This window comes from Nyctereutes procyonoides, unplaced genomic scaffold (assembly GCF_905146905.1).
Source record: "Nyctereutes procyonoides isolate TBG_1078 unplaced genomic scaffold, NYPRO_anot_genome, whole genome shotgun sequence".
NCBI classification, from domain to species: domain Eukaryota; kingdom Metazoa; phylum Chordata; class Mammalia; order Carnivora; family Canidae; genus Nyctereutes; species Nyctereutes procyonoides.
Genome location: NW_026575136.1, coordinates 2,004,414 through 2,021,580, shown reverse-complemented (window position 1 = coordinate 2,021,580; position 17,167 = coordinate 2,004,414).

The window sequence follows — 17,167 nt, the reverse complement described above, 5'->3', positions numbered from 1 at the left end:
GCTACACCTCACACCCCAGTGTGGAAGCAGTTCTTGGGTCATCTGGGCTGCTTTCCCTGCCTCTGCCCTGGTGTCTGCTACCTACCAGCCCAGCTAGATGCAACCAGACACACTTCCCCAGTCATCTCCTTTTCCATTCTGTCATCTTCAGCCACTTCTCTGAACATACAATTTCTTTCATTTAAAATAAATAAATAGTAGGGCATCTGGATAGCCCAGTCGGTTAAGCATCTGACTCTTGATATCTTCTCTGGTCATGATCTCAGGGTTGTGGGATTGAGCCCCTCACAGGGCTCCTCACTCAGCTCGGAGTCTGCTGGAGATTCTCTCCTTCTCCCTCTACCCCTTGCCCTACTCACATGCACTCTCTCTAAATAAATAAATAAAATCTTAAAAAAAGTTAACAACTACAACAAAGCCCAAACATACACGTTTTCTTACTATTAAGCAATATCTCTTTCTTTTCACAGACAAGCTTAGAAGAGAAAACCCACTCTGAATATCGCCCTTTCCAGAGACCTCTCCTTGCTATTATCTGGGCCTCCTTACTATTTCACCAAATTGCTCTTACCAGCATCATTAATACTGTTCCATTGAACAACCTTTATCAGCCTGTGACATATAGACATTTAAAGAATTAAAGGAGGAATAGGACACTACACAGGTTATTGAGAAGGATCTTCCAGAGTAGTAGGAGGAAAGCCATGGGCCAGTGTTACATAAAACTCAAAGGAAATAATGTTAGCAAAGAGAAAGCAAGCAACATTATCCATGGCAGCAAAATGATTAAAAAAATAAAAATTGAGATCTGTTCAATGGAATAATATTAATGTATAGAACTGTTGGATCATTATGTTGTATCCAAAACTAACATGACTCTGTATGTTAACTACACTGAAACTAAACCCCTTATCTTCACATTTACAAACTCTCTGTTGACTATCTATTTCCATGTAGCAATTTTCTTATCACTTCTAAGGACTAGCTATAATCATTGCTAAATTTTTCAGGTCCAGAACCTTACAACTCAGTGATCATATGATATAATGTCCTGATTTGGGCTCTTTTAAGAGTGAAAGGGGACACTAATAACTTCATTGTGATAACAAAAAATAGACTAGGACTCTCCTTAGCAAACCAAGTCATATGATTACTTTATTTAAAACCAACTGACAGGGATCCCTGGGTGGCGCAGCGGTTTGGCGCCTGCCCTTGGCCCAGGGCGCGATCCTGGAGACCCGGGATCGAATCCCATGTCGGGCTTCCGGTGCATGGAGCCTGCTTCTCCCTCTGCCTGTGTCTCTGCCTCTCTCTCTCTCTCTCTGTGACTATCATAAATAAATAAAAAATTAAAAAAAATAAATAAAACCAACTGACATTCTCAAAAAATTTAACATACAGTTACCATATGAACTAACAATGACATTCTCAGGTGGCATTTTTATGTTCACATAAAATTTTTTTATAAATGTTCATAGTAACATTTTCATAATGGCCAAAAAGTGAAAGAAACCCAAATGTGTACCAACTGATGAATGGATAAACAAAATGTGGTATATCCAGACAATGGGATATTACTCAGCCACATAGAGTAATGAACTGCTGATATATGCTGCAATATGGGTAACCTCAAAAGCATTATGTTCTGTTAAAGAAGCAGACACAAAGATTATATGATCCAGTTTATATTAAATGTCCATAGTAGTTAAATTCATAGAGACAGGAAGTGTATTTGTTGTTTCCTAGGCTTGGGGAAGGGAGTGACTGGTAATAGGTATGGGGTTTCTTTGTGATAATGAAAATGTTCCAGAATTAGGTAGTGGTAATGGTTATACCACTTTGCGAATATACTAAAAAGTACTGAACTGTCCACTTGAGAAGGGTGAATTTTATTTGAGTTTTAATTTTTTATCTTTTATTTTTAAATTTTAATTCCAGTGTAGTTAATGTACAGTATTATATTAGTTTCAGATGTACAATATAGTTATTCAGCAATTCTTATACATTACTAGGGTGCTTCTCATGGTAAGTGTACTATTAACGCCTTCATCTATTTCACTCATCCCCCTCATCTACCTCCCCTCTGGGAACCCTCAGAATATCTCTATGGTTAAGAGTCTGTTTCCTGGTTTGTTTTTCTCTCTTTTCCTCTGTTCATTTGTTCTGTTTCTTAAATTTAACAAATGAATGAAATCATGTGATATTTGTCTTTCTCTGACTTATTTCACTTAGCATTATACTCTTTAGCTTCATCCATGTTGTTGCAAATGGCAAGATTTCATTATTTTTTAATAGCTGAACTATATATATGTAGTTATATATAATTATATATAGTTATATATCACATCTTTATTGATGGACATTTGGGCTGCTTCCACATCTTGTTTATTGTAAATAATGCTGCAATAAACATAGGAATGCATATATCCTTTTGAATTATTGTTGTTGTATTCTTTGGGTAAATAACCAGTAGTGGGATTATTGGATTATAAGGTAGTTCTATTTTTAACTTTTTGAGGAATTTCCACATTGTCTTCCACAGTGGCTGTACCAGTTTTCTTCCCCACCAACAGTGCGAGAGGATTACTTTTTCTCTACATCCTTGCCAGCACTTCTTATTTCTTGTGTTTTGATTTAAGCCATTCTGTTAGGTGTGAGGTGATAACTCGTTGTACTTTTCATTTGCATTTCCCTGATGAAGAGTCATATTGAGCATCTTTTTATATGTCTGTTCCCCATTTATATGTCTTCTTTGGAGAAATGTCTGTTCATGTCTTCTGCCCAGTTTTTAATTGGATTATTTGCTTTTTTGGTGTTGAATTATATAAGTTTTTTACGTACTTTGGATACCAGCCATTATCAGATATGTCATTTGCAAATATCACCTCCCATTCAGTAGATTGCCTTTTAGTTTGTTGATTGTTTCCTTCACTGTGCAGAAGGTTTTTATTTTTATGTACTCCCAATAGTTCATTTTTGGTTTTGTTTCCCTTGCCTTAGGAGACGTATCTAGAAAGATGTTGCTATGGTTAATATCATGGAAATTACCATTTGCACTCTCTTCTAGGATTTTCTTGGTTTTAGGTCTTACACTCAGGTCCTTAATCCATTTTGAGTTTATTTTTGTGCATGGTGTAAGAACGTGGTGCAGTTTCATTCTTTTGCTGTCCAGTCTCTCAGTACCATTTGTTGAAAGACTGTCTTTTTCCCATTGAATATTCTTGCCTCTTGTGTCAAAGAATAATTGACCATAGAGTTGAGGGTTTATTTCTGAGCTTTCTATTCTACTTCATTGATCTATGTAATTTTTTTGTGCCAGTACCATTCTGTTTTGACTACTACAACTTTGTAAAATAACTTGAAGACTGGAATTGTGATACCTCCAGTTTTGTTTTTCTTTGCTTTGGCTATTGGGGTCTTTCGTGGTTGCATACAAGTTTTAAAATAGCTTTTTCTAGTTCTTTGAAAACTGCCATTGGTATTTTGATAGTGACTAATTTAAATATGTAGATTGCTTTGGGTAGTATAAGCATTTTAACAATATTCATTCTTCCCATCCATGAGCATGAAATGTTTTCCATTTCTTTATACTGTCTTCAGTTTACTTTCATCAATGTTCTATAGTTTTTTTTACTCTTCTGATATTTAAATATGACTTATTTTATTGAGGTAAATTCATGTAAAATAAAATTCACCATTTTGAACAAAGTGTACAATTTAGTGGCACTTCATACACCCACAGAATTGTACAATCATCACCTCCATCTAAAATTTTTTGTTGTTGTTCTATAATTTTTAGAGTACAGGTCTACTACAGTACCTACAGTCTCACCTCCCTCTAATTCATGCTCCACATAGCCAAGAGATTACTTTAAAACAATATCATTCCTTTGCTTATACTTTTACACAGAGGCTTCCCATAGAATCCAAACTTTTGACCACAATATAGAGGCTCTTCATAATCTGATCTCTGGGTAGATTTCAACCCCAACTATTGTGTTTACCCTCATACCCTCCAACAACAGCTGCTTTAAAGTTCCCATAAAGTTCCCTGCTGTCTTTTTTGGACTACAGCCTTTGTCTGATTAACTCATACTAATGTTTCATGGACTCAACTCAGAAATCACCTCCTTAAAGGAACATTTATTGACATCTTCCTAACACCACCTCCTCCCATTCTGTGTTAGATGCCTCTTTGGTGACCTCTATCACAGCAGTTCCCTTCTGTATTATAATTGTCTCTTCTCTTTATTCCCCCAAAGTATTGTATGTAAATTCTAGAATACCAGCATGGTATTTATCTGCATTCTGAGCTACTACTACCATGATGTCTGGCATATAACAGTTTCTCCAAAATGTCTATGGAATGAAGAAAGGAAAAAATTAGAGTCAATAATAGTTGTCTATGGTCTATCCAGACAGGGACCAGCAAATGTTCGTACATAATATATAGCAGGATGTTTCAAGACAACCATTCTTGATCTTTTTGGATAATTTGTTTATTTGACTCTTTCCTACTCCTAAATATACTTTATGGCATATCTTTGATTTTTGCAACTAAAACAGTTGTGATTTATTTAAGATTTAATTCATAGACACGTCATCAGTAGGACTACTCTTTTTTTAAAAAGATTTTATTTATTTATTCATGAAACACACAGAGAGAGGGAGGCAGAGACACAGGCAGAGGGAGAAGCCTGCTCCATGCAAGGAGCTTGATGTGGGACTCGAACCTGGGAATCCGGGATCATGCCCTGAGCCAAAGGCAGATGCCCAACCACTGAGCCACCCAGGCATCCCAGCTCTTTGAAGAGCTTTTCAGATTCTGGAGTAAGGTGATTTTGAGCCATGCTTACTATCTTATGTACAATTAGCTAAGGGGGAGGAGGTATACACTCTGGTGTCCATTCGACCCACATTGGATCTCTGCCCCTTCTCTTTATCTCTCTGAGTCTCAGTTTCCTCCTTTGCAATAAGTTTGCCTGAAGCAATGTTCTAAGATGGCCTTTTGCAGATGAACAATGATTGCTAGTTAGGTATTATAATTGTGACCTAGGACTCTCCTTGTTTAGGCAGCTGCTCAACATAATGAGTTGACGAGCTGAACAAAACCAATTGTTGCATTTGACAAACTACGTCTTGCCCTACTCTCTGAAGTCTGCCTCCTTCTTCCTTACATCCTGTGTCCTCGCCTTCTCTGACTACTCTATCTAAATTAGTTTTCACTATGCCTGCTTCTACTCCCTCCAGCTCACAGGTCCCTGTCCCCACTCCAGGTCCTCTTTTGTCATCACAACTCTTCAGTTCTTTCGTGGTGTTGATCACCATTTGTAATTCTAGAGTATAAGTCTCATAACTGTGTTGTTCAGCATGATAGCTCCTGGGCCTCACCCAGAGTCCAGAACAGAGCTATTAGGCAATCAATCAATATCTGATGAATGGATAAATTATACCATATTTTGATCAATTTGGGCAACCAATTTGTATAGAATTTTTTGGGAGTTGTTTAACTTCAGTGAGATTCCTGGAAACTGTTTCTGCCCTCCTAATGTGAGAAAGACACATTTGTCATCAAATGGATCAGTTCCAGGTACTAGGAGTTCACGATCTCAGAGACTTCCCCTCTGCTCCCTGACTCCCAAGGGCTTCAGCACTGAAGAATATTGAAAATCATGTCAAAGGAGGTTCTATTCGTGCAGCACAGTCTGTAAGTCTGGATCATCTTCAAAAGTTCTTAGCAACGCACGAACAGAGAACATCTAGACAAATAGTTTCTCAAACAAAGCTTCTGTCAAAGAAAGGAATATAATGAATACAAAATCTATTGGTCATGCCTTAAAATGAGCATCACAACCTAGCTACCGGCATTTTGCCAGATGCTGAGGGAGCATGCCACAATGCGTTAGAACACTGATCATGCCCCGCAGTCACTTCCAAGCTGGCTGGAGAAGCCGAGACTGACATCCTTGAAATCTGGAGAGAATACAAGTCCACATAAATTATGGGCTAAGGCGTGTTTTACAGAGGACTGCTAAAGTTACTGTAACTTTAGTGCAGACGCCCAAGGAAAGGGAAGATCATTGAAAGCTGAAAGCTTCCCCGACTGGGGCTTGAGGAAAGGGTCAAGAATGAGGAGAGGAGGCCAGCAGGAGGGTCTGATATAAGGGTAGCTCCCCTGCTGGTGCTAGGCTTGCCCTTCACAAAGGGCAGCGGGCACGGGCAGTGGACGGCAGGGCCCTCCCGAGCTGGCACACGTTGCCCCCCCACCTGCAAAAGCTGTGGCTTCCTGGCCACTTCTCTGCGGACTCCTGCCTTCTCCCGAGCAAAGCAAAACTAAATCAACACGACTATAATAACTGCCATGAAAGGATGCAATAGATTCTCTACCCACAAGATTGGCAGCAAGTGGAGATTCCACGCTTCTGCCAAAGGAAACATAAGGACAAGCATTTATAAAAATGGGGCTGGCTAAATAGTTGTTATTTCTGATAAAGGATGAAATGCTGAAAACAAATGACAGCAGGACACGCAGCATGTCTGGCTGGGAGTATGTGAGTGTGGGGTGTGTTCATGCATGGTGTGTGTGACTGTGTATGTGTATGTTCATCTTGTATGTATGGTATGTGGTGTGTACGCACGTACACTGTATGGTGTATATGCGTGTGTGTGTGTGTGTGTGTGTGTGTGTGTGTGTGTAGAGCACATGTTTCTCTCCCTCCCGGGGCACCTGCTAGACTATTCTTGTTTTATGGTTCACTGAAGGAGGTTTGGGGTTCAGTACCCTTCTTCCTTTACCCCTTCCAGCCCTCTTGGCAGCCCATCCCCCTTATGACCAGTGCCCACCTTTGGGGACCCTCCCTCTCACTGGTTTCCTTTGCAGCAGCAGGAAGTGAGCCGTGCCCCGCCCCTGAGAGCCAGGAAAGCAGAGGAAGTGACTTTGATGGATCACATTGTACTGGAGGCCCGGCACTAGCAGATTAGAAAGGCTGCAGCTCCTGCGCGTGGGCCTCCATCCTGGGGTTGTTCTGATGAGATAATTTTTCTCATTAACCTTGATAACTCTCTGCTGATATATGGATCTGTTTGCACTAACATAGAACTTTATCTTTTTTTTTTTTTTTTTTTTTTTGTCCATCTACACTTTCTGGGGAGGAGAGTGCAGAGCCTGGTGGCTCAGCCCTCTAGTAGTCCAGGTTGCCAGCATGGGGGTGCCCAGGGTGGGCCTCGAGGGAGGAACACAACAAGAATGCAAGGGTGCCTGTCTTTGGCTTTTCGTAGCTATTAAACTCTTCAACAAATACATCAGAAGGTGGAGGGAGTGAGAGGTTCAGAGATGGAAGTATCCCACATGGGGAGGTGCGGCAAGTCTGCTCCCAGTCCTGCTTGTAAGCATTACCTGCATGGCCTAGATTTAGCCTGCAGCAAAGCCCAGTCAGCTGCTCTGACTCTTTCCCATTGCCCCCTTAGTTCAGATACTCTAGCCTCTGCCCTAGTTGTTCCTGCGCTGTGAAGCAGTGTGGCACATTCATAATCCTTATTTAGGGTGTCTTTCCCAGAACTCTTTCTCTTCTCCATAGACAGCATGAATTTCTGTATTACGTAGACACTTCACTTATAGTATTGAAGTCTCTTCCCTTGGTAGGCTGTGAGCACTTTGAGATACAGACTCTTTTTCATCTCTGTTTCCTCAGTATTAATACAGTGTCTGGCACATAGCAAGCTCTTGATAAATGTTTGTTGTTATGAATGAGAATAAGATGTGAAATTCAGAAGTACCTTAAATGCAGGGGGGAATTCAGGTATAAGGGGAAGTTATTAGCATAAGTTGCATTGTATCCATTTGGGGCCTAATGTGGTATCCTTGCATCTGCTCATCTGGACACAGTACTTTCCCAGTTTCTCACAGAAGGAGAGGCCAGGGCAAGTTAATAATACTGAGGATCTGGTCCATTATCATGCAAAAATAGGGCCCAAGAATGTAATGTATCAACAGATTAAATACTTTCATGGAAACCCAATGCAAGATGATTATGTTGTTTATGAGATAAGTATATCAATCATTTTAAAAATAGTTCACAAGTGAGTATGCTCCTGATACAGGACACAAGTGAAATGACAATTGTTCTCATAAACCAACTTAGAAACTATATCAAAATCCAAAATTAAAGCTCTTTCATTAATAAGAGGCGCAAGCAGAAGCTTTTCTGACTCCTTGTCTCCAATCTGATCCTTCGCACCAACATACATACCCCAAACACCTTCTTCCCTCCACTAGGCAGAAGCCATTCAATAGCCTTGGCTTATAGACTGATACTCAATTTCAGAAAGATGCTATTGTTTCAAGTAGCATCATAATTAATTAATGAGGCCAACAAAGGTGTTATGTGAGGTGATAGGGTAAGGGGAGTGGAATTTAAAGAACTCTCCAGGCAGTTTCCTTCCCACAGAATGCAAGAGGGGTCAGCTGGCAGCTGCTGTGAAGTTAGACCCAGTGCTGATGTCCGAGGAAGGACACAGACTAGACAGAGAGGGATGGCATTCTCCCTTTCAATGGGGGTGGTTCTCAAACTTAGGGAACTTGTCATCACTGACACTGCTGGTGCTGAGAGCCGCTGCTTTATAGGAAGCTGACCTCAGAAAAAGCAAGGTTACCTCAAAGCTATTGGTACTGGGAGAGGAACCAGTGAATATTATTTGAGTTATAGAGAACTGGAAGCTGTAAAGGATTTTATAAAGTTTCTGATATGCATCTTCATTTTATAGACAAAGAAACAAGGATTCAGTGAGGCCAAGTAACATCATTTTAAACATAAGTGACTCAATGTTATACCAAGAGAGATACATTTTTGGTCATGAGACCAACCAAGACCACTCAAATGGTTGATTAAGCTACTAAATGTATTGTAAATATTACAGCACTATATACCATGGGATTAAGAAGGAAGTTCTTTGTTCTTTATCTAAAGGTTCTGGTTCCTGAATTTGATGTGAAGAAAACTATGTTCAAGTTGTGCTCCATAAAATGATCTCTTCCTACTATGTGCCAGACACCCTGTCAGGTCATGGGAATAGAGCTCACAGTCTTGTGGAGGAGACATAATTTTGACAATACGGTTAGAATTGGCCAGACAAATTCTCAGAAAAGGTTGGCCTCCAGCTTTTTATGAGCATATCACACTTATATGTTATAGATGACTAGAAGAAGCTGAAATGATTACAAAGAAGTGGAGTTCCCTTCAAATGTGTCCCAGCCTTTTACAAATGTACAGATACATATGAAGTCAATGAAAATTGTTATGCTGTTGGCTGGCTCTCACTTTGAGGAAGCCTGGCAAGTCCCAGGCAGAGCTAGTAGTTCTCATTTTTGCTTTCAACCTATCTCAGTCTTAGTTTCTTGTCTATCTAATGAAATGAAGATTTAATAAAATGAGATCTGAGAGTAATGTGCCTCACATAGGGCTGGCATGTGGAAGACACACAATAATATTGTAGCTTATGCCAAAGTGATAGAAAGAATGCTTTAGCGAATTCCAAATAATATTTTAATTTTGTTTATGCTTTACCTCCATGATAGGAAATGGATAACATTATTATCCCCACTTTGCTAGTAAAAACAAAGGTTCAGAAACATGAAGAAACCTGCGTAAAGTCATGCACTTAGTAGGTGTGGATCATGAATTCAAACCCAAGAGTGTTTAAATTAAATTTGTTTTCTTAATGATGCATTCTTGATGACACTTTAGCCTGTGAAAGAGAAAAAAATGTCTGAAAAGAGTTGTTACCTAATCTAAGGAAAGAGTTGACCTGTATACAGTAGGTTTCTTTTGGTGCTGCAGTGTATTATCACTTCAGCTTTCTTAACATTACTTCATGAAGTAAGAGTTAAAAACTGGATCTGTGGCCAATTGCTACATCCCTCACTACCGCCGTTTACCTAACACTTAGTCTGCTTTGTTAATTTATATTACCTGTCTCTTTCCTTTGGCATATGAACTTATGGCTCCTGAATATTCATTTCATGTTTTTTTTCTTGTAAAAGCACCCTGATAAATTACATCAAGTCTGTACAGATAAGTGCATTGCAGATTTACTCAAACAGAAAAACAAATAAAAAACAAAAAAATGGAAACAACCCATACGCCCATTAAAAAGTAAATGTATAAAGAGTTGTGGTATTATAGCCACAAAATGGAATATAGTAGCCCCAAAGTGGAATACACATAGGAACACAGATGAATCCTGAAAACATTATGAGTGAAATAAGTCAGACACAAAGAACACATAGTGAATGATTCAATTGGCGTGATATTCTATAAGTATAGTTACATAACCAAACTCATTTATAGTGACAGAGAGCAAATCAGTGGTGACCTGGGGTCAGGAGGTAGAATGGATAGGTATTGACCTTGAGACATAGGAAGCTTTTTGGGGGGTGATGAAAATATTCTATATCTTGATTGTGGTGATCACACAGTGTATATATTTGTCAAAAGGCATTGTTCTGTATATTTAAACTAGATGCATTGAATTACATGTAAATTATATCTCAGTTAAATTGAGTTTTAATACTGGCTCTTGTTGAAGTACCTGGGTGGTGCAGTGGCTTAAGCATCCAACTCTTGGTTTAGGCTCAGTTTGTGATCTCTGGGTTGTGAGATCAAGCCCCATATCAGGCTGGCACCCATCACAGAGACTGCTTAAGAGTTTCTCTCTCCCTCTCCCTCTGCCCCTCACCCCACATGCTCATGTGCACTCTCTCTATTTCTCTCTCAAATAAATAAATCTTTCTAAAAAGTAGAATATTTTTTAAAATTAAATTTGTTATTGCTTTGGCCAGCAAAAGGATGGGGGACAGCACAAGGTCTTTGAGAAAGGAAACTCCTAGGTAACAGATTAAGTTCAAACTATGCCCACTTGGCAAATGTGCTGAGGGCTTCATGGTAGCAAGCTTCCTTGCATCTTTAAAAATGTCTGTTAAGCAATATTTGCCTGAAAAATTTCAACCCTAGTACTCTGCATTTATTTCAAAGAGATGGTAAAAAGAAAGCAAAATAAGAAACCCAAACTCATACTATGGGAGCTTGAGCTCATGGTGGCAAAGGACTGGGTGCAGAAGTGATGGAAAGAGTGAAAGGATTGATTCTGAAAAGCCATCTGTCATTAAAAGACAGAAAATCACATTACTCCTTACTTGAAACAAAGAAAGGGAATTCCAAATATTTATGAATGAAGAGGAGACTGAGTTAAGGAATCTAGTTCTCCAAATAAACTAGATAATATATAGCCCAACCCCTCAAGAACCACAAATATTGGAAAATATTCCACATAGGAGCTTTTGTTTGTGATATTTGATCTGGAACCTGACATCTTGTCAAGATGCAAATAATGGAAGAAACTTAAAGATTAGCTAATGGAAATGTAGGTAGCTTACATGCAAAATCTGGAATTCACCCAAAATGCTTCATTTTTAAAATTTTTGTAATTCACACAAATCCCCTAGTGTGTTACCTGGCACAGAATGGGAACTAAGTAAATCTTTCCTAGAAAGAAGAGAGGGAAAGAGATGTGGAAGGAAGGACCATATTTTAGGTTTCGGCTGACTCCATATGTCTTAAGACAAAAAAAATATATAGATATTCGATTTAAAAAGTTTAATAAGTAAAAGATACCAACTTTAAAAAAAAATTGATCATACCTTCCAACCTATCCCCCTCCAATAATCTATTGATAAGTGAGTTAAAATATATATTTAGAATAATTTTAGAAGTCCATAGTTATGAAAGGCATACATTGGGATGGGTACTTAAAATGGATTTCTATTTCTGTATTCCTCCCTCAGCAAATTCTGGGTGAGGAAAGAGAAAACATGCTTAGACTACTCAGTGGATGTCACAGCCTCAACTAGGCATTCAACTTACAGAATCAGAAATGGGGCATTATTATTGAGTAGCCATGACAGTTCAGCTGATGGATGATCAATGGACATCAACTCAGATGCACAGTTTGACTGACAGAATAAAATTGTCATTCAGCCTAATGGAGGACTTGAATTGGACTCATGGTATTAGAAAGTGAGAAAAGGGTAAGCCTTCCCAAATGAGAAAAAATAACCTCCTCTGTGAGTCCATCCTTTTAGCCTGCATCCTTTGATAGTCAACAATATAAAAGTTTGCATTTTCAAATGATCTTTTTCAGTTAGGATTTTATCAACATTCTTTGTTGGTATTATTTAGTATCTTTTCTCATAAAGAGGATAGAAATTGCCTTCTTTCCTCCAGGAGAGAGTAACTGAGCATTATAAAGGTTTTCTGCCAAAAGCATGGAGCCTCAGATAAGTAATCTCATCCTTCACCATGATAAATAAGCTATTAAAAATCAAGGAAAAAAGGTAACAGTTGGAATGTCTGCAATGCACAATGTTGTAGAAACCTCATTTGTAAGACCACAAGTCTTCTCCATTGTTTAGCCACAATGCTGGAGTCTTCTCTATTTATATTTTTGTTTGGGGATTTTTCTCTTCCCCAGGCTGAACTGCTTTTGTGCATGAGATAGAAAAGCTGCCAGGACTAGTCCATCTGGCTGGCCAAATGGATTGAGCTCACTGGAGCATTGCCAGATGTGTATCAGTAGAAAGTTTAATTCCTAGGCAGTCTAAGCCCTCAATTCCTTTCTCAGTTTAATGGAAACTATGTTTCCATTTTCCAGAAACTCTTGCAATTGGCCTGAGTATCATCACCCAGTCTTGCCTCCTATAATCTTGCTCCCAGTCTCTATAGCCATCACCCTCCTCAAGACTGCAACCTCTCCTCTCTGTCAAGTCCAAACCAGTGAAATGAGTTAGACAGAAAAGGTTTATGCCAAGTGAAAAATCACTGTGTTACATTTGATTACATTTGTTTGACCTTGAACAATCTTAGGAGCCAGAGTAGTCATTTTAGTTAAGTAATTTAGTTTAAATTGCTTAATTAAGAAATAAAATTTCATGGAATTCCCTAGATTAATTTGCACTTATACTTAAGAGCATCAACATTTATAATCAATTTAAAGAGGAAATAGGCCTAGAGTATTTTATAGTTTGCAGTGAAACCTAATTGGATTCATTTGGGTTGAAATAGGAAATACAGAGAGATCTGATATATTTTTAATTTCCCACATCTTAAGGACAAATAATGGGCATTTAATCTTTGTGAGGCACCGAGTTTTAGACTTGAAATTGCAGAAATTGTGGATTTCAGAGATAAACTGGTTGATTCTCCTGTGTTCTTACCTTTTGGGGAAGGCATTCAGCAGAGCCGGATTGTGGCAAGAACTCACAGGCTGGGTTGGCCTACACATGGTAAGTAGGTGTTGGCCAAGGAGGAAGGTGTTTGGAACCATTATGGATGGGCCTGTTCTTGTCAGCCCTCTGTATGTGCTCTCTACATACACGATTACTCCCCTCCTTCTCTAAAAAAAATAGGTTAAAGGGAGTGTCAGATTTGAATAGGTAAGAAGATTCTGTCAGAGGCATAGGGAAGGGATTTGAGGAGAAATGGAGAGAGAGAACAGGTGATCATTGTTAAGCTCATATGTTTATCCTAGTCACAGATCTGAGATCCTGAATGGAGACAGCAGTAGTAGTACAAAAGAGGAGATATTCTAATATCTAATATCTAATATCAAAAGGACTTGGGGGGCATATGAGTGGCTCAGTGGTTAAACATCTTTAAACATCTACCTTTGGCTCAGGTCATGATCCCAGGGTCCCAGGATCAAGTGCCTCATCAGGCTTACTTCTGGGAGCCTGCTTCTCCCTCTGGCTATGTCTCTGCCTCTCCCTGTGTATCTCTCTTGAATAAATAAATAAAATATTAAAAAAAAAAGGACTTGGGGATCTATTGTGAGAAGATGTGGGGGGAAGGGAGAAATAAAGGAGTGAGGAAAAAGCAAGGAAAACTGGCAAGTTTTGGTCCGGGATGACAGCTAGTTATCCAGACATCCAGGTTTGTCCAGGGCTGTGCTGGTTAAGGCCTGTAGTACTGTTCTTTTATACTCTAGTGTGTCTCATTTTGGCAGATAGATTTATATGGTCACTCTAGTAGAAGAATGAATGGCAATCACATTGAAAATTCTAGGATAGAGATGTGTTGGAAATGGAGATTTTGGACTTAAGATGCTTATGGTATAGCTGTGTTTATTCATTCACCTCCTTCAAATCTTTACTCAAATATCCCTTTCTCAGTGAGGTTCCCTTGACCATCTAATTTATCCTTCAGGGCAGCCCAGGTGGCTCAGTGGTTTAGCACTGCCTTCAGCCCAGAGCGTGATCCTGGAGTCCCAGGATTGAATCCCGTGTCGGGCTCCCTGCATGGAGCCTGCTTCTCCCTCTGCCTGTGTCTCTACCTCTCTCTCTCTTTCTCTCTGTGCTTGTCTCTCATGAATAAATAAATAAGATATTTAAAAAGGGTTAAAAATAATTTATCCTTCAACCCTCCCCCTTAACCTATTCCTGATCCCCCTTATCTTACTCTACTTTTTCTCTAACCTTATCCCTTAACACCTTGCATATGTATACTCAACTTGATTAGCATGTTCATTGACCATTGCCAATCTGCTATGGTGGGAGTTCCTCGAGGATTAGGATCTTGATCTCTTCTGTTCACAGACTTATTCCAAGTACCTAAAACAGTGCCTGCTATATAGTAGGTAATCAATGATTATTTTTTAATGAATAATGAGTGAATTTTCAATGAGTGAATTGAAAGAACTCAACAAATACATATTGAGAGCCAATTATTTTTTGAGCTCTTGTGTGTGTCAGAGATGTTCAGTAGATTCTAGGATGCTCAATAGAAAGTGAATAAATGTGACTCTGAGGCTTGAGAGATGGTCTAGACTAATGTTATAAAAGCGTTTATCAGTATTAAGCAGATCGTGTTTGCACTATGGCATGATTAATACCCCTTAGAGAAATCATTTTAAGAGAAGGGCTCAGGATTGAGCCTAGAGATTAACAACAATTAGGGAAAGGTGTGGGAAGATAAATTTGAATGGAGACAGAGTAGGAATAGCCAATGAAAAAACACAATAAAGGGTAGTGTCATGGAACTTGATGGGGACTCAAAAATAAGGAGGGAGTTATAAAAAGTCTGAAATAAACCACATTATCCAAGTAAATCCAGAATTGCCATTGGATTTATTAGGATAGTTGCAATGAAACAAATTGTATTCATATTTGGAAGCCCTTATCCCCCTAAAATGACAGTATTTGGAGCTAGGGCCTTTAAAGTGGCAATTAAAGTTAAATAACTTCATGGGGAGGGGGAGTTACAAAAAAACTAGGACTAGTGTCCTTCAGAGATATCAGGGTGAGGACACAGAGAGAAGGCAGCTCTCTGGGAACCAAGGAGAGAGATCTCAGGAAAAACCAACCCTGTCCCCACTTGGGTCTTGGACTTCTAGTCTCCAGAACTGTGAGAAAATTCATTTCTGGTTGTTTGAGTTACCCAGTCTGTGATATTTTGTTATGAAAGGTTTACCAGCCTAATATAATGGCCATTATTGTTATTGAAATAATAATATTTTCAAGAGGTAGTGAAAGCTGGTATCATAGAGCAATAGGGTAGGGAAAGAATGAAGGTGAGTAGCTTCCCCATTATATAGAATTGTGGCTAATTGTGAGAGAAAGAAATAGCCCAGGAACCAGAGAGGTTGTGTCGAAACCCTGGGAGAGCACAATTAAGTCGTGGTTACCATAAATTTCCAAGAGATGAGTTGATCATCTTCACACTATAATATGCATAATTATGCATGTTGATTAGAGCATATTTCTTTGTTTTGTAACTGAAGGAAATCTTGGGAGAGTTTTTAATTTGAACCAGGCAGGAGAATCTTACAAGGATATTAGCAATGAAGTTGCCGTTGGCACTCTTTCGGTGTGATTTTAGGGTCACTAAATCAGCTGGACTTCACAATCTAAATTCTATCATACTGATGCTATGCCCAAGTTGTAGAAAGTTTAGGGTTGTTTTAAGTCATCTCTCAGAATTTTTTAATGCACGTCTATGTGTTTTTCTCAGTTTATCACTGACAATTTAAAGTCAGGACTAAGTTTTTCTCTCTGGAGGGCATAGTTACTTTATAGTTACATTAGTTACATAGTTATATTACTTGAATTTATAGTTACATATAGTTACATAATTATATTACTCCTACTAAAAGAACTTTCCCAAATTAGCAAATTACACTTTTCAAAGTGAATTTGAATTTATTGTGTCCTAATTCCTCTCTTCCTCTCAGGGAATTTGCTTTTGCAGATACTCTACATCTTCCTCAAATCACCCATTTCCCATCACAATACAAATGCATTGTTTGTCTCCAATGTTCAAAATAATAACACCTTCTACCCACATTGTCCAAGGTATCATTATCAGTTCTTTGTTCTATCTTCTCTACAAAACTCACTTCTGATGGTCTTAAGGTGATTCGCAGATGTACATATCACCTCTAAGTTGATGACTCTTTACCTTCTCTGGGGCTTCAGTCTGGTAAACCTAAGCATTGGAAATTAACATACCCCCCAAAAAGGAAGCATCTTCATTCTCACTACCATCTCTAATCAAGCCCTTACCATTAGCAGTCTACCAATAAACAGCTTAATTGACCCAGGTGCTCAGGCCAAACCTCAGCGATCACCTTGAATTTTTTTTTTCTCAATCCATCACCAAAGTTGTATTTGTTTTACCTTAAAATGCAACACTGATTTTAAAAACAAAGCAAAATGAAGAAACAAAAACCCATGGTGCTCATAAAGGTGGTGCAGGTAGCCAGAAGTAGTGCTTACTGCCCCAAACATCCTAAGGGTTCACTTACTGTGTGTCCCCAATGGCCCCTGCACAGCTCTCATACCCCCATGTGAAGTGTATGTGAATTCAAAGAAAGATTCAAGTTTTGATAGCAGATTCCTTCCTGTCTTTGTCTCAAATTCCCTTCTCTCCAAATGTCTCAAGTTTATCCCCAGAGCTGACATGGACTCACCACTTGGCTGCATCGAGTATACAAAAGGGGTAAAATATTACGAAAATATCTTCTATATAAATAAAAAAGGTGAGCCAAGCATCTCAGGTTTCCCAAGCCCTGCACTTGTTCTGTGTAATTTCCCCACAGCACTATCTTGCAGCCCTCATTG